At 49.0% G+C, this 25,385-nt stretch overlaps 4 non-coding genes across 4 annotated transcripts; all 4 read right to left on the reverse strand.

The window, feature by feature from the left end:
• Window positions 1–1,844: 1,844 nt before the first annotated feature.
• Window positions 1,845–1,916, reverse strand: TRNAC-GCA (transfer RNA cysteine (anticodon GCA)). The gene has a single exon. It is a non-coding gene; the product is annotated as a tRNA-Cys (tRNA).
• Window positions 1,917–3,865: 1,949 nt separating this feature from the next.
• On the reverse strand, window positions 3,866–3,937 carry TRNAC-GCA (transfer RNA cysteine (anticodon GCA)). Its single transcript has one exon. It is a non-coding gene; the product is annotated as a tRNA-Cys (tRNA).
• A 12,549-nt stretch (window positions 3,938–16,486) lies between these two features.
• Window positions 16,487–16,558, reverse strand: TRNAC-GCA (transfer RNA cysteine (anticodon GCA)). Its single transcript has one exon. It is a non-coding gene; the product is annotated as a tRNA-Cys (tRNA).
• A 1,121-nt stretch (window positions 16,559–17,679) lies between these two features.
• Window positions 17,680–17,751, reverse strand: TRNAC-GCA (transfer RNA cysteine (anticodon GCA)). Its single transcript has one exon. It is a non-coding gene; the product is annotated as a tRNA-Cys (tRNA).
• Between the last annotated feature and the right edge of the window lie 7,634 nt (window positions 17,752–25,385).

A 25,385-nucleotide genomic window follows, 5' to 3' on the forward strand; every position in this document is an offset into this window, starting at 1 on the left:
TATATAAGGAATGGATAGAAAAACAAAATGTTTGAATTTTTTAGATGATACGATCATGTACATAAGGAATCTAAAAGAATCAACAAATTTCTAGAAGTAATGACTGTTTGGCAAGACAACTAGCGTAAACCATGCATTCCCTTACTGTCTTTAACTCGGCAAAACCACAACCTTCAAAATGATACCCTGGCCCTAACTGGGCTGGTTGAGTGGGTTGGGCATCATCCCACAAAGAGAAAGGTCACAGGTTCAATTCCTGATCAGGGTACCAAACTGATGTTTCTTTCTCACATTGGTGTTTCTCTCCCTCTCTTTCTTCCTCCACTTACCCTCTCTCCCTAAAAAAATAGATATAGATATAGATATAGATATATAGATAGATAAAAATAAAATAAATGGTATCCTAGATATTTCTGCATATAAAATTTTAAAGTCTAAGTTAATAAATCTCTTTACCATCCTCCCAAATTACACTGAACTCTTATGTCCCATTCCTTACGTCATTGTTAACCAGTATTTTAGTTCTACCTTTTTTTTTTTTTCCACAGCATAATGACTTTTAATGTCTCCCCTCTGGAGGAGAGGAGCTTAAACTACACGTTTTTGAAACAGCAGGGAGGTGGTCTGGGTCAGATGAGCAGAGCACAGGGGTGGGCCCAAGTTCTTGTGGACAGAGGCAGTTGGTCCTGGGTTGCTGTGGGGACAGCCCAGGGCAGCCTGAGGCTCAGGCTGCGTGCAGACCGCTGCGGTGGACTTCTCTGCTGGGTCCACCAGCTCATTGCTCTGGAGCCACAGCTGAATCTTGCTGTGGGCCTCCACTTCTGAGTCGCTGGCATGGATGACGTTCCTGCTGATGTGGAAGCTGAAGTGTCCTCGAATGGCGCAGAAAGGGTGGGGGCGGCCTCAGCTGAGTCAGTGTGTCCTACCATGACGCTTGATGAGTAGACCACACTGGGGCCTCCCCAGACCATGGCCACCAAGGGCTGGAGCTCATGGAGCTGATGCGGGCTGGGTAGGAGGGTAGAAGGGCTTCCCCTGAAGGTCTCGGTAGTGCTCAGCAAGGAAACTCTCTGGCACCCATGCTCGGGTGCACGAGCAGGCAGGGGACCCACATGGGCCTCACAACAGCCTCCGCAGCAGGGCACGCCCTAAGAGGCCGCTCATGCTGCCCAGCAGGCAGTGCTGGCTGAACACAGGAGGAGCATGCGGCCAGTTCTTGCTTTAAAAAACTTTGTAAATCAGACATTGATATTGTTATATGATCAGTGATTTTTAGATTTACCTATGTATCTTACAATTTCCTTGTTCAACTTTCCTTCTTGTAACTCGGACCTCCCACCTGGGATCGTTTTTCTTTTCTCAAAAGTGTATATTTAGAATTCCCTTTAGTGAGAGTCTGTTGGTGGTGAACGCTCAGCTTCTGTCTGTCCCTGAAGACAGTTTAGCTGGGAATAGAATTCAGAGCTGACTCTTTTTTCCTCTCAACACATGCAGTGCGGCATTGCACCATCTCTGGCTTCCATGGCAACTGTTGGGAAGCCAACCAGCAGTCCAACTCTTGTTCCTTTACAGGTGATCTCAGATTTCTCTCTGGCTACAGTGAAGGCCAAGTCCTCAGGCTCAGCCGGGCAGATCACATTCACATTGGAGAGCAGGGGACCAGGCGAGGGGACAGTGGGAAGATCAGAGGACTTGGACAAACACATCACCTGAGCAAAGCAGCCCTGCTCTGGGTGGGAAGGGTCCCCCTGCTTCTTCACCCTTTGCAGGAAGGTTCAGAGACCAGATTCAGCAAGAGGAGAGAAAACTGATGCTCTTTTGTGACCTCGAGAGACTAAAATGCTAGGGGGCACCCAGATTTGAACTGGGGACCTCTTGATCTGCAGTCAAATGCTCTACCCCTGAGCTATACCCCCTGCCATACCAGTGAGGCCCGATGAGCATCCTTTCCCTGTGCAGCCACACCCAGAGCTTCTGCCCCAGGTGGCCCTTCTGCGTGGCTTGGCTGAGTTGCCAGACCTGCTTTACTGCTAACTCATCCCCCCACGTTGGAAGAAGTGACAGGTTCCCTCCTCCCACAGCTCCACAGTCTCTCCACCATCAGGCCCTGGAGGGGGCAGTAACCTGGGGAGCAGCCCCTGACAGCTGAAAGGACCTACAGTCCCATCTGTGTAGTGGGTCTGTGCTGAGCACCTGAGAACAGACTCCAAGTCCCTGTGGCCGGACCCAGCCTGGAGTCCCTCAAAGACGGGTCACACACGACTGGTACAGACCAGAGCTCCCTGCACAAGGCCACACACCAAGACGCAGGTGTCCCCTCTCCCATGCCCCAGATCTCCACATAGCAACACATTCTCTGCTGCGGGAGATGGGGAAATGTCTGAAAAACGACAGAAGAAATGACAGTCTCTCACTCCAGGACCACCACTCTGTGCTCTGCTCGGTGCTGCTGGGTCAGGGCCTCTAGGAACCAGGCTTCTCCTTTGCCAGGAGCTTCTGGGTTGGTCCTGCCCATAGGGCTCCCGAAGGAGAAGGAAGGCGGGAGCAGGAAGGAGCACTCGTTCCTTCCCACCTGCTTCAGGCTCCTTCCTGGGAGTGTCCCCTGGCAGTGACAGCCCGCCCAGCAGCAGCAGTGACTGCCATGGGCAGGGTGGTGCTCACAGGTCTGTCTGCCTTGACTCCTCAGGGACAGCAGCCCTTACTTCGGGACCAGAGTCCTGATCCCAGAGAGGCTCCCCACGCTTATAAGGTTTAACATGTTTGTCCCATTCTGTGTGTCCCCCAGCCCCAGGGTGCTGGCTGCTTCTGCAGAAACTCCCTTCGTGACACTTGTTCTTCCCTCTCTGCCCTTTCAGTCTGAGTCCTAGTGGTTGTGGGTTGCACTGTGTGCCCCCAAAGATATGTTGAAGTCCTAGCCCCCCGGGTGCAGAAATGTGCCCTCATTTGGAAAGGGTTGTCAAAGATGGAACCGGCCCTGGCTGGGTAGCTCAGTTGGTTAGAGCATCGTCCTGATATGCTAAGGTTGCGTGTTCAATCCCCAGTCAGGTCATATGCAAGAATCAACCAATGAATGCATCACTAGTACAAGAACAATTGGCATCTCTCTCTCTCTCTCTCTCTGTCTCTGTCTCTGTCTCTCTCTCTCTCTCTTTCTCTCTTCCTGTCTCTATCTAAAATAGTGGGATAACTATTACATGAAATAGTATGGGTCTTTAGTGGGATTTGTTACCTATTACATGAAATAGTACGAGTCTTTACTCCAATGTGACGGGTGTCATAAGAAGAGAAGAGACTCAAGGCCAAGGACAGCTATGTGTAGACAGAGACAGAGCCCGGGTGATGCAACTACAAGCCAAGGATGGCCGGGGTCACTGACAAACACCAGAAGCCGGAGGGGGGCCAGGAAGGACCCTCCTCTAGAGCCTTCGGGGGGAGAACACGGCCCACCTGACACCTCGATTTCAGACTCTGGCACCCAGGACTGTGAGATGCTACACTTCTGTTGTTTATGTCACCCACACTGTGGTACTTTGTCACAGAAGCTAGAGGACATTGATATGCTGGTTAGCAATAATTTATATTACATCCTGTTGAAAGAACTGGCTCAGTTTTTGTCTCTGGACTGGACCCTGGATAGTACTGAGGTTGGTCCCATTGGGGTCCCAGGAAACAGACCCTTGATGGAGGCATTAAGGATGCATTTGGTCTTGTCCTTGGCCTTCAAGGCTGTGCCCAGTGCCTGAGTGGGTCCTGAATCAGAAGGGATGGCTGTAAAGGCTCCTGCCAGCCTCCTCCTGTATGGGGACTAGAGTGCGGTCTCCATAGAACTGGTCAGTTCAGCTCAAGGAGGAAAAGAGTCTCTCAGAGGGGGCACCCGGATTTGAACCGGGGACCTCTTGATCTGCAGTCAAATGCTCTACCCCTGAGCTATACCCCCTCTTATTAACAGTGATGGGTAATTAATATACTTTACACTTCCACTCACACACAGGCTGTTGACTCTGACTCAGCAGAGTTGCTAGTCCTGCTCAACTGTACTTGCAACTCTTAGGCCATAATTATTCTCTTTTTCCAGAAGGGCACCATCTCTTCTGAGCACCAGCTTGAAAGGTCACTGAGGGTTCCATCCAGGGCAGCAAAATTTGTACCTTGCTTGGTGTATCAGGCAGAAGATGAAGCCCAGAGGCAAGTTGATGATCCGCGAGCCAGGACTAGACTGTTCACCTGCTTATCAGTTGAGGTTACTTTCAAGTTGTCCACAGTGTGGGACCAAGACGAGCCCCTCCACCTCCCTCCCAAGTCCTGCAAGCTTGGGGAGTACCTCTGGGGAGCACGGGCTCCGATCTCTAAGGCGGTGCATTTGAACTTCAGCTCTGATTTTTGCTTTCTGGCCCGTGTGCCCTGTCCTCACTGCTCACGGCCACTTCCTGGCTCTTCCTTAGCCATCCCCTCCAATCCACGATGACATACACTTTCTAAATGGTTTCTTGGGCTTTCTCTCTCATCTCCAAATGCCTGTCTTCCTTGTGCTTTCCCCAAGAGGTTCAGAGGATTGGGAGGTTCTAGGGCATTGATGGCAGAGGGACTCTGTCCTAGATACAAACTAACCAAAAACCTAGCAACTTCAGATGACAAATCTTCATTCCATCTTGTAGTTTCAGAGGTTTGGGAATCTGGGGGTGGCTTTGCTGGGCGGCTCTGGCTCAGGGTCTCTCAGGAGCTTGCAGATGCGCTGTCAGCTGGGGCTGCTCACCTGGGGGTTCGCCTGGGGCTGGGAAACCAGTCTCAGTTGTGAACATGCACTCACGTGCTGCTGGAGAGAGGGCTGTGCTCCTCACTGGCTGTGGGCAGGAGGCTGGGTTCCCGGTCACAGGGGCCTCCTCACACTTAATCTCACTTACAAACACCCTCACAGATACACCCAGAGTAGTGTCCGACCTGCTAGTAGTGAAAATCTGAGCACCCCCTGGCCCAGGCCAGGCAACACATAAACCCAGCCAGCCATCACGTGTGATAAGTGCACATTCGGTTTGGTAAGAATTGGTCACCCTGTTTTCCGGAATGGCTGTGCCATTTTACCTTCTGACTGCTATGTGTGAGTGATCCGTTTTTTTCCGAATCCTCACGAAGTCACAAGAAGAACAACCTCATCTTTGCCTCTCATGCTGTCCCTTGAAACTTTTCTCTTCTCCAGGTGACTTCAACGATCATTCTTGGGCAACAGAAAGCCCCGGGGTGGCCGTCTGAATTCTGTCATCAGAACATCCTGTCCCAGGCAATAACCAGTACTCCGAAACTGACTTCAACTTCTGTGCTCCCCGAGAAGTGGGAGAGTTGGGACATGGTCCTCCGTCTCCCTGTCCCCACCTAGCATCCAACGCTAGCGTTTAGGCGGGGAGAAGGAAGGGAAGGGGGAGAGGAAAGGGCACTAGGAAAGCTCTCACTGGCTGAGTTCTGTAGCAGGACAGGCTTGTTTTCTCTGGACTGGAGGATGTCTGAAATTACGCCTTGGGCGTTTCCTCGGGCAATCTGAGGCCTCTGCTGGGACACCGGACCAGTTCCATGGCCTGGTCCTGCATTCTTTTCCTGGCATTCCGGGATCTGTGTCCCAGAAAGAGGTTGGGGTCCATGACCCTGTCCTCTTGCAGAGAGTTTGACATTGCTCCCAAATGCCTCTCTCCTGTGTGGCCCAGGAAACCTTTGTGTGCCTTTTGTTCCCACCCACTTGGGCGACACCTGATGATTCCAGAGAGTGGCCTGGCCCCTCTCTGTCCGCAGGGCTGGACACAACTCACTGCAGACCCCAGCCCCAGGACGTGGGACCCAGCCCTCTAGTGGACCCCACAGAGCCCCTTCCCTAGGCTCAATGTCAGGGGAGAATGCCCCAACTCTTCCTCTACTGAGGAGTGGTCCTCACAACACAGTTTGGCCAGAAAAGTGTCTGCACAATACTCGCTGATCCCCGGCAACCTGACGCTGTCACACCTAGGGGCAGGTGAGTAATCTGATCACCAGGCGGGACTCTGAGAGGTGCACAGGGCGCTCTGTCTCACTCCTGCCTTTGGTGCCTGTACCTGTTTTATCTTGGACTCTCAGCTGAAGCTACCTGTAACTGCTTTATTTGAGTACATTATAGGAGTGCAAAAGTTTTATTTATCTATTGCACTGTGAATGGACGGACTAGGAATGTTTCCTGTTGTTTTGCAAATGAGGCCACAGGGAACATCTTTGTACCCGTCCCCTGATGCACTTCTGCCTCAGTTTCTCCGGGGGATCTTCCCTGAAATGAAATTCCTGGATTGTACGCTCGCTTTTAATGTTACTATTACAGTGTTATGTAATTGTTGTAATTCTGCCTTACGATTTTTATTGCCAAAATTTTCTCCATACTGAGTGTACCAATTGTACTCCCATTGGGAGCAGATGAAAATACCATTTCCCTCACCAGCTCTTGATTTAGTTAAATCTCAATGTGTCCTCGGTTTTGGGAGGGGAGTGAAAATGATGCCTCTCTATTGTTTTAATTAATTTTCATTTCCCTCATTTCTAGCAAAATTGAGCATCTTTTCATAGGTTTATTTGTCATAAAAAACCTCTTCTTTGAATTATTCAACCTTTTTTCTATTCTTTTCTTGGCCTTTTTTTATGTAAAGAAATTCTTCTTATAAACATAATTTTCAAATTTTAAGTTGAAGTAAGAAAGATGCAGAATTTGCCGTCTAAGCCATTTTGAAGCGGACAGCTCAGGAGTGTTCAGTGTGCCCCCGTGTTTGCCCCAGGCCTCCACGACCTTTTCATGGCTGATACTCTGGCCCAGACCCATTCTCCATCATACGTGGGCGCAAAATCCAGCGTCTCTTGTTCAAGGAATTTCTTGTCATATGAAAATTTAATTTTGATATCAAATTTATCCTTTATAATTTGTGATCTAGGGCATACGTTAAAAATCCTTTCTTGGGCCATACAAACATGTATTACAGACGGGGTGTTTGTGGCATCTCCAAATTAATGTGTCCAGGTGGGTCATTTGGGAGGTGATTGGGTCCCTGGGTAGAATCCTCAGGAACGGGATTAGTGCCCTTGTGAAATAGGCCCCAGAAGAGCTCTCTCGTCTCTTTGGACGCGTGAGGACACAGCAAGAAGACAGCTGTGCACGAACCAGGAACTGGTCCTCCCGGGACACAGAACGTGCCAGTACCTTGATCTTGCACTTTCCAAACTCCAGACTGTGTGAAATAACTTTCTGTTGTTATATGCCACCCGGTCTACTATTCTGCCTTTTTGTAAAAGGGATCAAATGTGGCCAGTTACTAGGGTCATGAGGTTGTGCCACTGTAGGGGACTATGAATTGGATCTGGTGAACTGGTGTGACTGTGCCTTCTGCCCTGGCAGTCGCTGCTGACTCTCCAGTGGAGCTTCTATAAACACCTGTCATGTAAATACCTGCTCTTTTTCAGAGACAATGAAACATTCTACTCAGTGGACGAGTTACTATGTTCTCTCTTCCATTCAAATACCAGGAGGCTCAGAGATAAGCTTTGTATTCAGCAGTAGTAGCTTCTCCTAACCTGGGCTCAAGAATATTTACTTACCTCCTCTCCTAAACATTCAGACCTTGCTTTTTCTTTCTCCTTCAATTTTTAAAACTGTGGGAGAACACACATACCATTGCTAAGCGCACAGTTCAGCGGTATTAAGTCATTCATCATGTTGTGGGACCATCACCACCATCCACCTCCAGAAATGTGTCATCTTCCCCAACCGAAACTGTTCCGATTGACGAACGACTCCACCTCCTCCCGCCTCCAGCCCCTAGTTCCCCGGACTCTTTCTGTCTCTGTGACTTGCACTGCCTCATATATGTCAGCCCTTGCCTTTTTATACCTGCTCGATCAGTTGGACTTTTATTGCATCTTTTGTTGCAAGCTGCATCAGATCCTATTTTTTTTAAGGAAGCTTGGCGTTAACAAATAAAATCAGGATGGTAATAATAGGCACCTGAGAAACACAGAGAAAGCCCAGGACAGACGTCCTCTACCGCTCCGGCAAATGAGTATGGCTGAGGAAGCAAAAATGAAAGACACGAGGAAGGTCACAGAAGAGACACGTCAGTCTCTAACTCGTGCTGGAAACTTACCTTCCACCAGACTGGGCCTGTGGGAGAGCGAGGAGCTACACTTCTACTGGAGTGAAAGTCAAATGGCATGGAGGGCACCTGGATTTGAACTGGGGACCTCTTGATCTGTAGTCAAATGCCCTACCCCTGAGCTATACCCTCAGCATTATCCTTTCTTAGTAAGACACTTTCATAATTGCAGTCTTTCCCAAGCTCTGCTCTCACCATCATGTGTCTCTCTGGGGAGCTGAGTGAGCTGCTGCTCTGAGCAACCACGTCCACACCCGTCAGAAGCTGCTCCCTTTTCTCAGGGTCTGTGCACTTATGTTTATAGTTATTATGGTGATTATGACTGCTACGGGAGGAATTCTACCCATTCTCTTAGTATCTAAGATGTTTCTGCCCTGGCTGGTGTGGCTCAGTGGATTGAGTGCCAGCCTGTGAACCAAAGGGTCACTGGTTCGATTCCCAGTCAGAACACATGCCTGGGTTGCAGGCCAGGTCCCCAGTAGGGGGCGCATGACAGGCAACCACACATTGATGTTTCTCTCCCTCTCTTTCTCCCTCCCTTCTCCTCTCTCTAAAAATAAGTAAATATTTTTTTAAAATGTCTAAGATGTTTCCTCCTTCCTTGCTTCCTTCCTTCTTTCCTTCCTTCCTTCCTCCCTTCCTCCCTCCTTCCCTCCTTCCTTCCCTCTTTCCTTCCTTCCTTCCTTCCTTCCTTCCTTTCCTCTTTCCTTCCTTCCTTCCTTCCTTCCTTCCTTTTCCTCCATCTCCACTCTCTGTTTTGGTTTCCCTCCCCAGGGACCAAGGCCTGGGACCTATCAGTGGCTCTCAGCAGTTGGCTTACCCCAGGGAAAGCACCTGGCTGAAAAAGCTGTAGCCCAACTCTTTGGAGGAAGAGGAATGGGCAGGGATAAATCTAGATGTCAGCATTGCTAGGGGCCTGGGCTGGACACCAAGCCTCCTTGCTCGGACCTCAAAGAGCCCCTGCTTTGCACTTATACGTTCTCTAACCCCGAGCCATCTCTGCATCTGTTTGAGGCTCTCTCGGTTATGTGGTACTACGGGGCAAGATTTCTGCTCTTTAATTTAGATTGTTCTGAAGTGAGATTGGCCTACCCTGGTAAAGGACAGTTTTTTGGCCAAGGGTATCCGAAGATCTAGAACCTCCATACACGCTCCTGAGGTCCATTTGTAGGAGAAGGTAGGTTTGTCAAGCTTCTAAGTCTCCATGAGGCCCGGCATGTGGCAGTCTGCCTTTCTTTAAAAAAAAAAATAAATTAAAAAATAAGGTGTTAAGAGTGCTGGCAAGCAGATGATTTTTTCCCTCAGGATTCTAAAGACCCTGCTGAAGATGAACACTTCGTTGCCCAGTCTCTTTAGTTCCCTAGGAGCAATTCCTAAAAGTGAACATACCAGGCTCAAGGCCATCCCCTGGAATGGTGGCTCAGTGCAGTGGTCCTCAGCGGTAACTCAGTGCTGGCGGATCTCCTGTGCTCACCCCTGCACTTCTTCACCCCCACCTCCACGGTCCTGCCACGTTACAACGTTCACTCAGCCCCTCACTGGAGTGTTAACGATCGTCTTCAGAAAAGTGTCCAAAAATTGGGACCTGGCACAACCACCCAGGTGTGGAGTGTGGCTCCCAGACTTGCAGCCCCAGACACTGACCCTGGTCTGACCTGGCTTGCAAGATCTCCCTCACCAGGCTCTCCAAGACAATCCTTAAGCCAGGATGCCCTCCAGGTTACCCGGGAAACCAAATGAGCTATCAGAGGGTTGCTTAGTGAGGCTGCAGCCAGAGCAAATGGAATTGAATCCTCTGGGGGGTATTTTCTCAGGCCCAGAAAATTTTTATGAACTATTCGTGTTCCAAAATACTGTCTGTTCTGGAGAGCCCAGAGCATCCACATGCCCCGTGCCTGGAATCTCGGTGTCCTCACTCCCTGCAGGTTACTGAGCACTGTCACTCCGTGTCCTGAACACGCACATCCTTTCTCCTCCACCTACCATCTCGGCTTGGTGACCCACTTCGTGTGTCCAAATCTCCGTCCACCAACGGAGGGGTAGAAGGTATGGAACTTAATTTTAACTTAATTTTTCTACAAACCACGGTGACCTCTGATTTGTGTCCCATTCTGCTAAGTGGCAGAAATCTAATGTCCCAACCCCCTGAGAAACCCCATAATTTCCCCCGTGTTGCAGCCGAGTTCTGAAGGGGCTTTCAGGGAACCGCAGCCATGGGTGGGTAGGCACTGGTTCTCCATGTCGTCTCAGTCACACTGTGAGTGCGGGACCTTCTGGTCTCATGCTGGTGCCCCCTGGCATCTCCTGCTTTGTTCCCTGGCACTGCCAGCATCAGCACGTCCCATGTGGCTGTCCCATTCTGGCACAATGTTTTCTGCTCTGGTGCCAGTCTTATTTCCTGAGTCACCCAGCACGCAGACTGTTGGCATTTGAAAGCTGACACTACATTCTACAGGGTTGTCCCTTCTTAGTGGGGTTACAGGCAGAGCCCCTGGCTGGATGGGGAGGGGCCGGATAGCAGCCCTAGGAGGCTTGGTGACCATCTCCGCTATGTCCCACCACACCTCAACTGTAGGAAGAACCCCTGTCTCTCCATCCCCCCTCCATGACTCCACTCCTCACCACCCTTCCAAGACAGCTGTGGCGGGGTCACCCTAGGACTCTGCACTGAACACTTTCCATGAGCTATCTCCTTTTGTCCGCACATCAACCCTCTGGAAAGGGGCGATGATTGTCCCCAGTTTACAGGTGGGGGAGCTCACAGAAATTCGGTTCCTGGGACAGTCTAACTCCAGAATGGAAACTTGCAATCATGTTGCAAGAATTCCTGCTACAACACAGATTGAATCGGGTCTCTGTCTGCGAGGCAGCATTAGATGAAACATCAGCCAGTTCCTTCCTGTCTGATTTCCCTTCTACGATATTCGGGAGATACCAGTTCATCCCCATGGCGTTAGGCTGTCTGGCTGTGATACAGTTAATTAGGGCACAGCTCACTCTTACTGACAGTCCTTTGGGGAAGTCACTTGGAGGGTTTCTGCTCATACACGTCTTTCCACGTCACTTCTGATGGGGAATCCTACCACTGGGGGCTGAGTCTAGTTTCACTTTTACAGGGTGATAGAACCCTCCAGTTTCATCTCAAATATAAATAAAAGTGGGAGGGCCCCAGAGAAGCGGAGGTAAGTGCCCTTCCCCAAACGCGCAAGGCAGGAGTCCACCTGGCCTAGCAGCTGGTGCCCACCTAGGTGCCCCTCATTTGTCACCGAGCCTTGTGTTGCTACTGATGCTGGTGATGCTGCTAATGAGCCAGAAACCACGGGGACTGGTTCTGAGTATGCGCCTGCGTTTATCCTTGCTTCTCAGCAAAGTCGCTTCTGGAAATGTCAGCTTGTCTCCGTGGCACTGAGACGGGTAAGGAGTTTCCCCCAGAAACACCAATTCAATTTCTTAATGCAAAATGCAAAACCAAACCAGAGCCAGAAATGAAAACGGTAGTTTTTAATTAGCATAGGTTCCTTCGTTGTCTATAAAACTATGTATCTATGAGAAAGAAAGCTTTTCTTTTATTATGGAAAATCTCAAATATAGAAAAAAGTGGTGGTATCTATCCAGCATATATATGTCAGGGTTCTCCAGAGAAACAGAACAAATTATATATATTCACATATATACATAGTTTTATATAACTGATTGTATATAGATACAATTTATATAACCAATTATATATATATAAATTGGTATAACTATATGAGTTTCTATAATTGATTATACATAGACATATATAATTTATATAACCAATTATATATATAAATTGGTATAACTATGTATGATTTTATAACTGATTGTATATAGATCAATTATATAACCAATTATATATATATATATATAAATGGGTATAACTATATACATATGAGTTTATATAACTAATTATATGCATATAGAATTTATATAACCAATGATTTATAATGGTATATTATCTATATAGAGATAGAGAGAAGAGAATAAGGAACTGGCTCATGCAATTATGGAGGCTGAGATGTCCCGTGGCCTGCCCTCTGCAGCCCCAGCACAGGCAGCGGTGTGGCTCCAGTCAGAGCCCGAAGGCCCGAGGACCAGGGCTGACTGTGGGAATTCTGGTCCAAGGCAGGAGACCGCTGTCTGAGCTCAAGCAGACGGGCAGAGAGCAAGTTCGCCCTTCCCCTGCCTTTCTGTTCTGTTCAGGCCTTCGCTGAATGGGAGACAACAGCTAATCTCATCCGGAAACACCCTCACAAACACACCCCAAAATAACATTTAACCAAATACCTGTGTGCCCTCCTCGGGATCAGCTGGTGTGCCAAGGTGTTGTTAACCGCATTATAACTTTCCCCGTCAAACGCCATCTCACAGCTTTGGCAGGCATCGGTGGAACTTACTTACACCCTCTAGTTCATTAGGAGTTGCACGTGGTTTTATTCTAATTCTCGATCTCTATTAACTCAATTTGTTTTGATAGACTGTCTGGTTCTGTCGGAATATAGTTAATACAGAAGGTGTAGAACAAATGCTTGATTCCTTACTTTTCTTTATGAGGTTTCAGAAGGATAAATTGATGCCTTAGCAACAAACTTCAGAACCAACTAGTGGGAGCTTTAAAAAAAAACACCATAATGAATCAATGGATTTTTTTAAAAAATATATTTATTGATTATGCTATTACAGTTGTCCCATTCCCCCCCCTCACTCTACTCCATCCTGCCCACCCCCTCCCTCCCACATTCCCCCCCTATAGTTCATGTCCATGGATCATACTTATAAGTTCTTTGGCTTCTACATTTCCTACACTATTCTTACCCTCCCCCTGTCTATTTTCCACCTATCATCTATACTACTTATTCTCTGTACCTTTCCCTCCTTCCCCCTCCCACTCCCCTATTGACAACCCTCCATGTGATCTCCATCTCTATGGTTCTGTTCCTGTTCTAGTTGTTTGCCTAGTTTGCTCTTGTTTTTGTTTTAGGTGTGGTCGTTAATTACTGTGAGTTTGCTGTCATTTTTACTGTTCCTATTTTTTATCTTCTTTTTCTTAGGTAACTCCCTTTAATATTTCATATATAAGGACTTGGTGATGATGAACTTCTTTAACTTGACCTTATCTGAGAAGCACTTTATCTTCCCTTCCATTCTAAATGATAGCTTTGTTGGATACAGTAATCTTGGATGTAGGTCCTTGCCTTTCATGACTTGGAATACTTCTTGCCAGCCCCTTCTTGCCTGTAAGGTCTCTTTGGAGAAATCAGCTGACAGTCTTATGGGAAGTCCTTTGTAGGTAACTGTCTCCTTTTCTCTTGCTGCTTCTAAGATTCTCTCCTTCTGTTTCATCTTGGCTAATGTAATTATGATGTGCCTTGGTGTGTTCCTCCTTGGGTCCAGCTTCTTTGGGACTCTCTGAGCTTCCTGGACTTCCTGGAAGTCTATTTCCTTTGCCAGATGAGGGAAGTTCTCCTTCATTATTTGCTCAAATAAGTTTTCAATTTCTTGGTCTTCCTCTTCTCCTTCTGGCACCCCTATCATTCGGATGTTGGAACGTTTCAAGATGTCCTGGAGGTTCCTAAGCCTCTCATTTTTCTGAATTCTTGTTTCTTCATTCTTTTCTGGTTGGATGTTTCTTTCTTCCTTCTGGTCCACACCATTGATTTGAGTCCCAGTTTCCTTCCCATCACTGTTGGTTCCCTGTACATTTTCCTTTGTTTCTCTTAGGATAGGCTTCATTTTTTCATCTGGTTTTCGAACAAATTCAACCAATTCTGTGAGCGTCTTGATAATCAGTGTTTTGAACTGTGCATCCAATAGGTTGGCTAGCTCTTCCTCGCTTAGTTGTATTTTTTCTGGAGCTTTGAAGTGTTCTGTCATTTGGGCCATTTTTTTTTCTTTTTTTTTTGTCTTGGCGGGTCTGTTACTTAAAGGGGCGGAGCCTTAGGTGTTCCCCGGGGCGGGGTAATGCTGGTGGCTGCGCTGTGACGCTGTGCATGGGGGAGGGGCCGAGAGGGAGCAATGGCGCCCGCTCCACTCTCCACCGGATCTCAATCTTTCACTCTGCTACCCACAATCAAACTGGGCCCCTCTGGTGCTGGTTCCCGAGTGAGTGGGCTTGTGCACGCCCTAGGCCCCTGTGGGTCTCTCCAATGACCTCTTCTGTGAGGCTGGGAGTCTCTCCTGCTGCCGCCCCAACCCCCATGGGCGTTTTCAATCAGAGGTTTGAGGCTTTATTTCCCCAAGCTGGAGCCCTGGGTTGCGTGGTCTGCTTCGCTCCCCGCCATTTGTCCCGGTTTATCTGTGCACGAATGTGGGGCTGCGGGGTGCTACCTACCGCTCTGCCTGCCCCGTTCTCTGCCACTCTGAGTCCGGCCCTCTCAGTTTATCTGTGCGCGAATGTGGGGCCGCAGGGTCTGCTTGTGGTCAGACTGCCTGCCCTGTTCATCCCACACTCCACCAGTTTTGGTCCCGCCATGGCAACGCGAGTCCTCTCCGCCCTGCGTCTCTGCCCCTCCTACCGGTCTGGATAAATATTTATTTTTTATTTCCTTGGTGTCGGACTTCCTTGCAGTCCGATTTTCTGTCAGTTCTGGTTGTGCGAGGAGGCGCACTGTGTCTACCTACACCATCATCTTGGTTCTCAATCAATGGATTTTTTAAATGCGTGTTTTATGTGTTTCCATCAACTGTAGTTGGTCTGGGTACTGGGAGCCTGTTCCATTGGCTCCTATGCCCACGGAATGAGGCTCCAGCAGTCTTGGAGAGTTTCCTTGTTTTCTGTGTGCTGTGAGTGTGTGTTCGCACAAGTAAAATGAAATTGCCAGGCTGGGTGGGCTGCCTAAGTAGGTGTCAGGCCCAGTGTCCGAGACGGACTTGTATTTGTCTGCAAGGTGGAGGGAGGTGGGCCTCACTGGAGAAGTGCTGGCTGGAGCCCCCAGATGGGAAGGCAGGTCCAAGTTGTGGAGAAGGCAGACTCCCAACAGAACAGTCTCTGGGGAGGCCTCCAGCAGAACTGGGAAGGCCTGGCTGAAGGTCCTGGGCTCAGCCCCGGGGGAATAGAGCCCTGGGGAACTGCTTGCCTCCACGTGGCCCGACAGACCTGGGCGAGGAGTGAGCCTGAGTGCCCATCACAGACTCGAGATTCCGGCAAAACAGAGCAGGAAGCAAAAAGACCAAAGAGACCCAGGCTGGATTCCCCAGTACTTTCAGTGGGGGAGGCCTCATGCAACTTGATTATTTTACATTTTCATTTGTATTTGTAAAAGAGAAACACTGAAATCCCAGAATTCACATGTCACAAGGCTCAAAAGGCACAAGAACCGTGCAGGCGGAAGCAGCTGTCCCTCGGCAGGTGAGTGGGTAAACAAACCATGCTATATCCAGACGACGGGGCCTCACTGAGCACTGGAAAGACATGAGCAGACTGGCCACGGGAAGGCACGCAGGAAACCTCCCTGTGTATTATTCAGTGAGAAACACCAATCTGCGGAGGGTTACATATCGTGTGACATTCTGGAAAAGGCAAAACTATGAAGACAGTAAGCAGATCAGCGGCTGCCAGGAGTTTGGGTTTTGGGGGAGGCAAACAGGCAGAGCACAGAGGATTTTCAGGGCAGCGAAACGATGTCCAGTGTGACACTGTACTGATGACTCCATGTCATTATACTTGTCCAGGCCCACAGAATGCACAGCACCAAGAGAGAACCCTAATGTCAACTATGGACTTGGGTGACGATGACGTGCCAATGGCTCTCCCACTGGAACATGCACCACTCTGGTGAGGGACGCTGTCAATGGGGGAGGCTGTGTACATGGTGGGGGCAGGGATCTATGGGAAGTCTCTTTATCTTCCTCTCCAGTCTCTGCAAATCTAAACCCCCAAAAATCTTAAGAATAAATAAATAAATAAAATGGAAAAAACTATACAGTGAAAATTCTCCCTCTCACTCATCTTACAAGCCTCCCCCTGGAGGGAACCCATGTTAATAATTTCTTTTTATTTTTAAAAAATCCTCACTGAGGGTATGTTTTTATTGTTCTTAGAGAGAAAGTGGGGAGGGGAAGAGAGACAGAAACATCGATTGGTTGCCTCTGTATGTGCCTGGACCAGTGATTGAACTTGCATCCTAGGTATGTGCACTGATTGGGAATTAAACCTGAGAACTTTTGATGTCTGGGATGAGTCTTCAACCAGCTGAGCCAGATGATGTGAGTCGTTAAAGCATGGGCTCTCCCTGACTCTTTATATAAACACAAATGGTAGCATAACATACACGTCACCAGGAAGCCCAGCAGAGCAAAGGGAAATTTGGGATAATTATAGGGGGCACCCAGATTTGAACTGGGGACCTCTTGATCTGCAGTCAAATGCTCTACCCCTGAGCTATACCCCCTGCTGGAATGAATGGGCCTTCTCGGGACTTCTCCATTGGGTAGCCACACCCAAGACATCTGTAATAACTATGGCACCTAATGTTTATTAAGCATTTATAACAAGTGAGGCAAACTTTCTAAGAGCTTCATATAAATGAACTTAAAAATGATTTGTGGTAGTACTACCTGGATGACAACCACCATCACCACCCTCATCACAGATGACCGTGACACAGGGAACTGAAGCAACTTGCCCCCAATCACAAAGAGGAAGCAACGGAATCAAGAAGTCAATGACCACCCCTTCATCCTGCCTCGACTCAGCTGCCCTTGAGGATGGGTGTTAGGGCTCTGCCTCTGCACCAGCCCTTCTCCCTGCCCTGTGACAACCAGCAGTCCCTCTTCCCCTACCTCTCTGCAGACGCCGCCCCCTTTCATAATGGGGTTGCCCAGAAAAGCAGACAGAGGACTGAAGCCAGAGCCTGGCAAGCACCCTGAGAAGGGCTTCTGGAGTTCAGAGCACTTGAACTGAAGTGATCTAAGTTTGCGAATTCATTGGCTTTTATATGACAATGCCTTCATGTGCCACAGAATCGAAAATGTATAAACTAGCACACAGAGAAAAGTTAAGACTTATTACTGTGGTGATCATTTTGCAATGTATACATATGTGAAATCATCACGTTGTACACCCAAACTTCTACAATGTTATGTGTCAATTATATCGCAATAAAACTGGGAAAAATAATGAAATAAAAAGAAATCACTTCAGTCTAGCTAACATCCACGAGAACTTGGACAGTCTACTCTCTCAGCAACTTTCAAGCACTTAACACAGTGTTGTTAGCCAAAGTCACCATGCCGCACGTCACACCCCAGGAGTCACTGATCTTAGAAGTGCCTTGGTTTCCTCTTTTGTGAGGTGAGGACCACTGATGAAAACACCTATCTTGCAGGCTTCCTGTGAGGATGAAATAAGAATGTGAAGACATCTCTCAACAGAGGGCACAGAGGCAGGAGGGGAGAGCACCCACGGTGCAGCAGGACAGGGTGATCCCAACTTCGTTCTAGAGGAGATGCTGGAGCCACAGCGACCAGGGAAGGCTGGTGGGATCCTGGAGTCCAGGCAAAAGTGATGCATAGGGGGCACCCGGATTTGAACCGGGGACCTCTTGATCTGCAGTCAAATGCTCTACCCCTGAGCTATACCCCCAGCTGTGTATGTTCTCTCACTCACACCTCCATACTCACACAGCCACACCCAGACACTATAAACCCTCACAGACTCTGAGTCTCCTGCTTCACGTCTCACTGTCACTCCAAACCGGCCTTTCTCACGGGAACCCCGACCCACTTTCTTCCCCAAGTTGGGTGAATGGATGATTTGGTCACAATCTCTAGCTCACAGTAGGAGACAGCAGGGGCCAGGGATCCTCCCATTACCTAGGTGAGAAAATCCAGGCAGTCTGGAGCCCTTCCCCACACCAAGCTCTCGGTCTGAGGGCCTGGCCCATCTCGTCTACTTGTCTTTCCTTCATCCATCCATTCTTTTTGCCCTCCTTTTCTTTTATTCGCCCCACCCCACCTCTTCCCGCTCTTCTCTGACGTCACTCACTGCCCTACTCCCCACCCAATCTCCTCACCTACCACCCAGGCCTCCTTAGTCCTTCATCCAGTTCAAGTTGTGTCTTTTTAAAACTGCTGAACTGAGATATGAAGGAAAAGCAGGCCTCGTCAACAAAGGTGGAGCATTTACTCCCCCAAACAAAACAGATGTTGGAAGCCAAGAAAACTGTGGCCATAACAGCGTGGCTTTGGAGGACTTGTCCTAGGAAATAGTAGGCCATCTACTAAAACACCAGACTGAAAACAGCCCCAAGGACCGAGCCCCTGGGAGGCAGACCCGCAGGTCCGCCACAGCACACGTGCAGATTTAATGAAAGACAGCCACCGCCTACCTGCTTGGCGGCCCCTGCGGGTGCGCAGTTCCTCTCTGAAACACTCGCACCTGCCTTGTTTGCGCCATGGTGTAAAGACGAAGGCTAAAAACAAATAGGGTGATTATGGGCGACTCCTTAAACTTTCTTCTTTTTACTCATCTACACTCTCCAACTTTATAGCATAAAATGTATTACTTTCAAAATCAGAAAAACCAATAAAGGATTTCCGGCCAAGATGGAGGTGTAGGTAGACACATTGTGCCTCCTCGCACAACCAAAAGAAGGACCACGACAAATTTAAAAACGAAAACCAACCAGAACTGACAGCAAATCGAACTGTATGGAAGTCCCACAGCCAAGGAGATAAAGAAGAAACATTCATCCAGACCGGTAGGAGGGGTGGAGACAGGTGGAAACAGGCAGCCAGGCAGAGAGGCCCCACATTTGCATGTGGATAAACTGGGAGGAACAGCAGGGGAGCGAGACAGACCGCACAGCCCAGGGTCCCAGTATGGGGAAATAGCCTCAAATCACTGATTGAAAACACCTGTGGGGGTTGCGGTGGAGAGAAAAACTCCCAGCCTCACAGGAGAGTTGGAGAGACTCACAAGAGCCTAGAACATACACAAATCACCCACCTGGGAATCAGCACCAGAAGGGCCCACTTTGCTTGTGGGTAGCAGGAGAAGTGAGTGAAAACCGGCAGAGAGCAGAGCAAGCGGCCTTGTACCCTCCCTGGCCCCTCCCCCACGTACAGCGTCACAACTCAGCGACCTCAGTTGCACTGGTGAACACCTAAGGATATACCCCTTACTACATAACAGGTGTGCCCAGACCAAAAAAAAAAAAAAAAAAAAAAAAAAGGCCCAAATAAAAGATCAGATCAAAGCTCCTGAAAAAATACAACTAAGGCATGGAGAGAGAGCTAATCTATCAGATGCACAGTTCAAAACACTGGTAATCAGGATGCTCACAGAATTGGTTGAATGTGGTCGAAAATTAGAGGAAAAAATGAAGGCTATGAAAAGTGAAACAAAGGAAAATGTACAGGGAACCAACAGTGATGGGAAGGAAACTGGGACTCAAATCAATGGTGTGGACCAGAAGGAAGAAACATTCAACTAGAACAGAATGAAGAAACAAGAATTCAAAAACATGAGGAGAAGCTTAGGAACCTCCAGGACATCTTTAAACATTCCAACATCCGAATCATAGGGGTGCCAGAAGGAGAAGAGGAAGACCAAGAAATTGAAAACTTATTTGAACAAATAATGAAGGAGAACTTCCCCAATCTGGCAAAGGAAATAGACTTCCAGGAAGTCCAGGAGGCTCAGAGAGTCCCAAAGAAGCTGGACCCAAGGAGGAACACACCAAGGCACATCATAGTTACATTAGCCAAGATTAAAGATAAGGAGAGAATCTTAAAAGCAGCCTGAGGAAAGGAGAGAGCTACCTACAAAGGAGTGCCCATAAAACTGTCAGCTGATTTCTCAAAAGAAACCTTGCAGGCAAGAAGGGGCTGGAAAGAAGTATTCGAATTCATGAAAAGCAGGGACCTACATCCAAGATTACTGTATCCAGCAAAGCTATCATTTAGAATGTAAGGGAAGATAAAGTGTTTCCCAGAGAAGGTAAAGTTAAAGGAGTTCATTGTCATGAAGCCCTTATTATATGAAATGTTAAAGGGACTTATCTAAGAAAATGATGACCAAAAATATGAACAGTAAAATGACAACAAACTCACAGCTATTAACAACTGAACCTAAAATAACAAAAACAAACTAAGCAAACAACTAGAACAGGAACAGAATCCCAGAAATGGAGATCACATGGAGGGTTAGGGAGGAGGGGGCAGTGGGGGGGAGTGGGAGGGGGAGAGATGGGGGAAAGGTACAGAGAATAAGTAGCATAAATGGTAGGTAGAAAATAGACAGGGGGAAGTTAAGAATAGTATAGGAAATGTAGAAGCCAAAGAACTTATATATATGACCCATGGATATGAACTAAAGGGGGGGAATGTGGGTGGGAATGTGCAGGGTAGAGGGGAATAAAGGGGGGAAAATGTGATAGCTGTAATAGCATAATCAATAAAATATATTTAAAAATAAATAAAATAAAAAGACACAGTTGGTTAAAAATATATATACATATATATCTATAAAATCCAGCACAAATAACATGCCTTTTTATTACAAAACCTTATTATGAAATCATACACATGTAATTCTGTAACATAACAATATCACACTCAAGCACACCATATGACATTTTAGGTGAAATGTTCAAATTAAAAAAAAAAAGAAAAACCAATAAATCCTACACATTTAAGCATATTCCCCTCTAGGAATAGCAAGCAATACCATTTCCTACAGACGGAAGTAGTAAGTCATTGCTTCGTGACAGAAAAGATCCATGGAATGCTCATTTGAGAAATATGCATGATAATTGACATAGAACTCATTCAAGCTTTTAAAGGAATAATTATTTCCATTTTTACAGATGAGGACACAGCCTCAGAGCTTCATCTGCCATCTGGCCCCGCTCCAGGTTAGGATGTGTGCCACCCGAAGATACTCATAAAGGCTCAGATACGTTGAGGGTTTACTATGTTGGAGGCAGTGTAGGGACCTCTGCTGCCTAAGAACCATTGGTAAAACCATTGTCTCCCACACAGTAGCTAAGATGACCTCCGACCCTTCCACAGAGGAAGAAACAGACACTCAGGGGCTCTGGTAGCTTTCATTCATTCAACAAACAGTCCACACCCACTGCAGCCCACATTGGATGGGAGGCACTGAGGACTCAGCGGTGAGTGAGGCAAACAAACAAGGTACCCGCCCACATGGAGCTTCTGTTCCGAGGGGTGAAGGGAGCAGACACATACAACCCTGTGGACAAGATTGTCGCAGACACTTAAAAACACTTTAGGAAAACAAAGCAGGGGGGGTGTGATGGAAGATGGTGGGGGTGACATGGGGTGCTCAGGGAAGAGACCATTTAAGCTGAAGTCTGACTGATAAGAACCCGGTATGGACAAATTTGGATGCAGAACATTCCAGGCTGTGGGTAGAATGATCGCCAAGGCTTTAAGGAAGGAGCCGACTAGGCAGGGTTGTGGCACATAAGCAGTACCAGTGTGGCTGCAGGAAAGGGACAGAGCAGGACAGCATCAGCAGAGGTGTGGCTGGTGACAATGCATGGTCAGCGGCAGGTTATATTCCGCTGCCACGTCAGGAAGGGTGGAGCCTGGACTGAATGCGGACCTGTCTCCTTCCAGGTACAGGGGCCTTCCTGATGGGCTCTCTGCAGAGGACTTGACCCAGGATCTGTCATCTCTGGCCTGTCCTGTCGTGACAGGCTCTCCGAGTCACTCCATAAGCCTCCTTGGCTGCAAATTTAGGTTTGCAATTATTCATCCAGTCGGCCATGTTCCTACCCTCATGGAGGTGACATTCCAGCAGAGGTGGCACATGGGAGTGTGACACATTGTCCCTCAGATATCTCTTCAACTACCATCGTGGTAAGAGCCGTCCGCCCACAGAACAGGGCAGAGTGACCCTAGCCTGTGGGGTTGGGAGAGCTCCTCTGAGGAAGTGACATTTCCACAACCCCTTGCAAGAGGAAAGGAAGTTAGCCCAGGACCAGGCAGCATGGGTGCAGCCGGAGCCAGGACTGTGGTGAGAAGTCCAGGAGGCTGGAATCGGGGACACCACCTCCTGTGGGTTACATAGTGTCTTCCCACCTAAGTCCTCTCAGGATCCTCAGAATGTGACCATACTTGGAAACAGGGTCATTGCAGATGTAATGAATTAAATGACAATGACGTCATACTGGAGTAGGTGGGCCCTTAATGCAATGTGACTGTTGTGCTTATAAGAGACACAGAGATAGAGACACACAAGGAAAAAGCCAGGTGACAATGGAGGCAGACACGGGAGTGATGTGTCTCCAAGCCAAGGAAGAAGCTGGGTGAGGGGCATCGGCCAAATTCTCCCCCAGAGCCTCTAGTGAAAACCAACCCTGACTGAACCTGAATTTGGGACTTGTAGCCAATAAATTTCTGTTGTGTAAGACCATTCGGTCGGTGGTATTTCGCGACGGCAGCCCTAGGGAAACTAACTAATACCCAGCCCAACATAGGGCTGGAGAGGCACGCAGGACTTGGGGTGCCCTCAGGATGTTCCGGATTTTAACCCCAAGTCTCAGCGCCTACCCCCCCCCCCCTCCCCAAGAGACCGCCTTTCCAGTTCTCATCTCTGGCTGCAGGTATCCACCAGAGAACAAATATGAACTGGGGAACCTTCTGGAGGCGGGATTGGCAATACGCACCAAAAGCCTTAAAAAAAAAAAAAAAAGTCCGTATCCTTTGACACGGCAAGTCCACCTCTTGGACATAACTAGACAAACACCTGAAAATGTTTCAAGGCCAGAAGAGGTCCGGGGCGCTTCCCAAGGTCCATCCACCTGCACGTGGGATAAATGCATCTGCCACCGGCTTAAGTGACCGGAGCTTGAGGGCAGTTGCTAAAATGAACTGCTGCCCGGGAAAGGGTTTTATAAAGCCTGACTCTCGGGTACATTACAGGGGCCCTCCCTTCTTGGTCCCCGCGACTCCGGCATTGCTTTGCGCTCTGTCGCACCCTGCACAGCCAACCCTAAGGCCCTCCCTTTGTGTCCACACCACCAGGTTCCCAGCCTCGCATCTGCACAAAGCGCGGGCCCCATCCGACCAGGCGCGGGAGGAAACAAGAAAACGCGGGAGAAAGGGCTGGCCTCGGGGGCGCAGCAGCACGGTTCCGGGACGGCCCCGAGGGAAGGGCCACCGCGCGGCCCCCCCGGGTGTTTCTGGGACGGCCCCTTCCTGGGCGCGCGAAGGCGACCCCGCGCCACCACCGAGAGGCCTGGGTTCCTAGAGCGGCCGCGGGCGGCCAGGTGCGGCGCCGGCCTCCGGGCCTCCCGGCTCCGGCCGGCAGGGGGCAGCACGGCCCGGCGGCCCCACGTGGCGCGGGCGCCGGGAGCGAGGCCCCGGGTGGGAGGCGGGGCCAGAGCGTGCTCCGCGGGTCCGCGGGATGGCGAGGGGAGGCTCCGGTCGAAGAATTTAAAAAACTCAAGTCGTTAAAAATTAAATTTACAAAGCACATACACAGTTCTTTAAAATATAAATCTACAGACATATATTTTTTCAATTAAAAAAATTATAGTGGTTATCAATCCCAGCCTCCTTCGTCCCGCAGCATCGCCCACCGCGCCCCTGGGAGACACGGTGTGCCCCCATTTCACAGGTGCTCACTCGGACCCCGCACTGAGGGGGTAGATGGAGTCTCAGGCAGGAAGAGACGGAGCCAGGAGGTCGGCGAGGGGCGGCTGACGACAGCACAAGGCTGTCCCCGTGGGGACCTCCAGGACTGGGGACCCGAGACTAGGGTGGTCGCCTCCTGGGGGTCCCGACGCCCCAGTGTTGTGGTGTGCGCGCGCCGCTGCGGTAGGGAGCAGGAAGGCTCTGCGGAGCAAGGCGACTTAAACCGAAAGAAGGTCTGCGCGAACATACCAGTCAGAACGTGACAACTCGCAGCCAGCCAAGCACCGCGGGGAGGGCGCCCTGGATGCCAGGGACGTGCCAGCGGCTCCATCTCCCCGCAGCCTAGCTCCACCGCCCGCCCGCCCGCCCTTGGACGCCTTCTCAGGAGCCTGGCTGACCCTCCTTCAAAGGCCTGGCAGTCCAGGGGACCTGTGTCATCACCCCAGGCACTCTGCGGCTGGTAAGAGGATTCGGTATTGACCCTGGGGCTGTACCTAATATCTGAGCTGAAATATTGGAGGGAATGATAAAATACATTTTTATTACATCTTTGAAAGCTTTTGGATTAGCTTTAATGAAGAAAGTCATCTGCAACTCAACAGGGTAGAGATTTGGGGCTCTACCCGTGTTTCTTCCTGCACTGTTATCTGTGGATTTTTTGCCCATTCACTTAAGATTTATTGAGTACTTTGCAGGGCCTAGACCCAGGAGCAAGTAGGGGAACAGAAACCCGCCCCTGGTGACATCAAGCACATATGCCACCCAGTGTGCCCGTCAAGCCCAGGAAAGCAGGGAGGGAGACCCTCAAAGCTGCCCGCAGTTAGGTTGTGTGGCCCAGGGTCCTGTCTGGCTGTAACTTGCTACTCGAATCTTCCCTTGCCTTCACAGTGTAGGTGTTTTGCTGTAAAAAATAACTTTGGGGATCCTTGTAGCTTCTGACAGGGCTTTTCTGGACATCTGTGCTGCTATTTCCCCAGCCTTCCAGGGATTCTTGGTGGGTGTCAGCTGGCTAGATTCACGGGTGAGGTTATAAGGGCTCCCCGCTGTCTGCTGAGACCATCTGCCCGGGGATGGAGAGGTTATAGAGAGTCGAGATGCAGGTATATCCTAAAAGGAAGAAATAAACTTAAGAAATCCTGTGCCCTATCAAAGGATTGAGGATAAATTAAACATACAGAGTTTGGATAGAGATTGGGGAAAATTAAATCAAGGGAGAAGGGCGGGCAGGATTTGGCCAGGGCAGAGGGTTTGAATCGGCTTCCTCCTCTGAGACCCCCTCAGGGAAGGGGACGGCCAGGCAGGTGGGTTTAGCTGCCACCCTCTTTAATCCCAGCCCCTGTGCCTCCAGTTATTTTACATATGTAGCTTCTGAAAGTGGTTTTATTTAAACGAGACATTCTAGGCTAAAAATAAAAGCTTGAAAACCCTGACACATGAAGCACAGAAAATTTGGCTGATCATTGTAAACTTGATGAAGGTTTTGTGTCCTGAATCTGAAAGAGATTCTAAAATATACTAGTAGAGATTGAGTTTCTATAGAGCAAGGATGAATTCTAATCATCCACTGAATTTCAGAGGTGTGGAGATGGTTAAAAGTCCGCATCCTTG

This window comes from Desmodus rotundus, chromosome 6 (assembly GCF_022682495.2).
Source record: "Desmodus rotundus isolate HL8 chromosome 6, HLdesRot8A.1, whole genome shotgun sequence".
Classification (NCBI taxonomy): domain Eukaryota; kingdom Metazoa; phylum Chordata; class Mammalia; order Chiroptera; family Phyllostomidae; genus Desmodus; species Desmodus rotundus.